Source organism: Perna viridis, chromosome 13 (assembly GCF_037379345.1).
Source record: "Perna viridis isolate PV_CMFRI_1.1 ecotype Kerala chromosome 13, ASM3737934v1, whole genome shotgun sequence".
Lineage (NCBI taxonomy): Eukaryota > Metazoa > Mollusca > Bivalvia > Mytilida > Mytilidae > Perna > Perna viridis.
In genome coordinates, this window is record NC_142457.1 from 4,927,926 (window position 1) to 4,931,225 (window position 3,300).

Sequence of the window (3,300 nt, forward strand, 5' to 3'; positions counted from 1 at the left end):
ACCAAAGTCTTGAAAATGAGATATTTTTTACAAATAAAATGAGTGTAAACACTTGAAATTACCTTAATGGTCTTATATCATTGTGTAAATGGTCAGAATAAGCATCATATGTGTAGCTGTGACACATTATTTTCAGTCCAATTTCTCAAAATGACATATTTCTGCAGATTTTAAAGGTGCAAACAATTTTAATTTCAATAATGGTCCAAAACTATTTTTTAAAATATTAAAAATGGCAGTATAAGTATCCGGTTGGTGATTGAGTCACTCATATTTCAGTCAAAAATGACATATTTTTTTTTCCAAAGTGTATGTTTGCGAACACTTTTAATATACCTACTAGTCTAAAATTATTGTAAAAATTGTTAAAATTTTCTATATCAGTATTATGTTGATGGTATTAATAATATATACTTTAAACCAATTTGTTTGAAAATGAGATTTTTTTTAAAAATTAAATGAGTGTGATCACTTGAAATTACCTTAATGATCTTATATTATTGTTTAAAATTTCAAAATTGTCAAAATAAGCATCAAATGTGTGGCTATGACCCAGTCCAATTTCTCAAAAATGACATATTTCTGCAGATTGTAAAGGTGCGAACAATTTTAAATTCAATAATGATTCAAAATAACTTTTTAAATATAAAAATGACAGTTTATTAACCTTTTCGAGGTTGCGACAAATGACATATTTCTGCCAATTGAAAGGGTATCAACATTTCATTTTTTTTTAATGGTCTTATTATTGCATAATATGCTGAATTTGTCAATATTAAAATCATGCAAGTGTCTCCGACGCAAAATTGTTTTAATTTAAATTTAAAAAATAACATATGTTTAGAAATCATATGATATTTTTAATGTATAATGACCGGTACGTTGCTTGCGGAAATAGACAAAACGATTATTTTTGATTGACCAATTAGAATTATTCCCTCGCCCCATTCTTCGTTGCCCTATTCAAATACTCTATTCCTCATGCCCCATTCCCTATGCCCCATTGCCCCATACCCAATTCTCCTTTGCCCCATAACCTATAAAATGGAAAGTTTGTCCCATACAGGTACTTTATAAAAAAAAATGTTACTGCACATATGTTGCCTCGTGTATTTCAATAAAACCAGCATATATCTTTTTTTGTGCGTCAGTCTTTTTAAGGACCTTTTCCGATCTAAGCATTGACTCTCTTTGACAATAAAAGACGATAAAAGGGCTTCGAACGGTCCTTTATTCCATTCATGTTTGACATAAAATATTCAAAACTACAATTATGAAAGAATGATGTTATCACTATCCCCTAATTGGAAAAATCTTTCCAGGGAAATAAAGTAAATTGTTTATTTCTTAACAGGAAAATCCTGCCTTACACTATGCTGATCTTGCACTGGATCTGTCCCCTAATACACGACATTTCTTTCTTCGAAATGAAGAGAAGACTATATATTTAGAGGTCGACCATGTACTGTCTGCTAAACCAGAACTTATTACTTCAGATGTTTCTTAGCAAGAGGATGAGGACAATGATGATGATGATGATGATGATTTCATGTCATTAGAATGACTCATCGACTACAGAAAAGGGATACAATTAGTTGATAGAATATAGCAGTGTGCGGGGACAATATTGAAAACAAGAAAACTAATGAAACATGTTCTTCTATTCCCGAGAAAGTATCATTTGATTTTATTTTGTATAGTCATTCACACGTACACAACGTGCAGTGAGCAGATTGAAAACCTTGGAATGTTGAGAACGACCGGGCCAGTACTTTTTTAGTATTAAGAAACTATTCCTCCGCTAAAAAAATAAACTTTGAAGGAAACAATGAATCATTTTTTGTAAGAAAGGTAAAACACCTGTTCTATAGCAGTCGTTTTAATGTATTAATCTTAGGATTCTTCTCCTGTCGCAGCTTTGGGTCACATGAAATCACATGATTACATCGTTAAAGTGTTGCAAAATATCAAATTTATATCAAATGTCACTGTACTTCGACAGAATTAAATGGGTGCCAATGCATAAAGCTGCTGAGATTTTGAGCTTGGCACGATTTCTCATAAAGTTAACAAAGGGTACATGGTTTATCAATTCATTTATAAGTTATTGAAATGATTTTTTCGAAAGACTATTTCGAGTTATTCTCATTTTACTTTAATATGACAGCACTTTATACATTCTACGTCCTTGATATAACAATGTACCAATTCCACTTATATGATGGGGTAATTGTATAAGTTATGTTGATTGTGTAATAATAGATGAAGACATTTGTTTTTCTTGGTTGACTACTTTCAATAAAAACTCAATTTCGTTTCTGTTTTTGTAATTCTATGCCCAGATTGGATATTTTGGTGAGGGATAGAAGAACGACTTTTGACTGTATTGGGAAGGTGGAAATCCAAAAAGACATTCAAAAACTAAAGGTTGAAAAATGACCGGTCTCCTTATCAGTCATATAGTAATCGACGTGTCTTTTTGATGTAAGTATTACACAGGTAGTCCAAATAAAGTTTCCACTACCACAAATGAGTCTTAACACTCCCTTACCCTGGTGGTAGACCCGGTAAATGCGTACAGAGTTTATCGGGCTCCGGTTCGTTCATTTACTTGTGTTTCTTTTTACCTGAATTTTAGTCATTTCATGTCTTTTTTTTTTTCATTTTGTGTGTTTTTTGTTTTTCCTATTACCTCTTTATCCTTGAAATACATTCTTTGAAATCTGCTCGAATCTTGTTCCTTTGGAAGTTGTTCACAACACAGTTTGACTGAGTTTTGACAATCTACAAAAAGTCTCTACCGAGCTCATTAAATTGTATGTACCCTTTATTATCCTGATTTTCCAAGGAAAACTGATAACAAATGATAATAGGCAATCTACTGAATAACACTGCAGCTAACCCCTAGCTAGAAAGTAAAGCAGAGGGTCACAATCTAAGAAGGAGAACACTGTAGTGTATTTTATCTAAATCAATGTCTACAAATACTTCATGTTCAACATGTGTATTTACTTATATCTGTACCGCACTATCCAGATATGGCATTAGCCGTACAATGGATCAACATCAAATGAAACTGTCGCTTTCACTTATAGTTGTATATAAATATTAGACGTGCTTGTTTGTGGGTACTTTTTATCATTATTAATTGTTGGTGTATGCTTGTTTGTTTGTTTTTGTACTTTCGTTCGTTTTTTTTTTTGTTTGTTTGTGTGTTTGTTTAATTTTTTTTTCTTTTATTTCTCTTTGGTGGGTTTTCCTTTGTTTTTGTAGTGCAGTTCGGCCCAAAAATCTAATGCA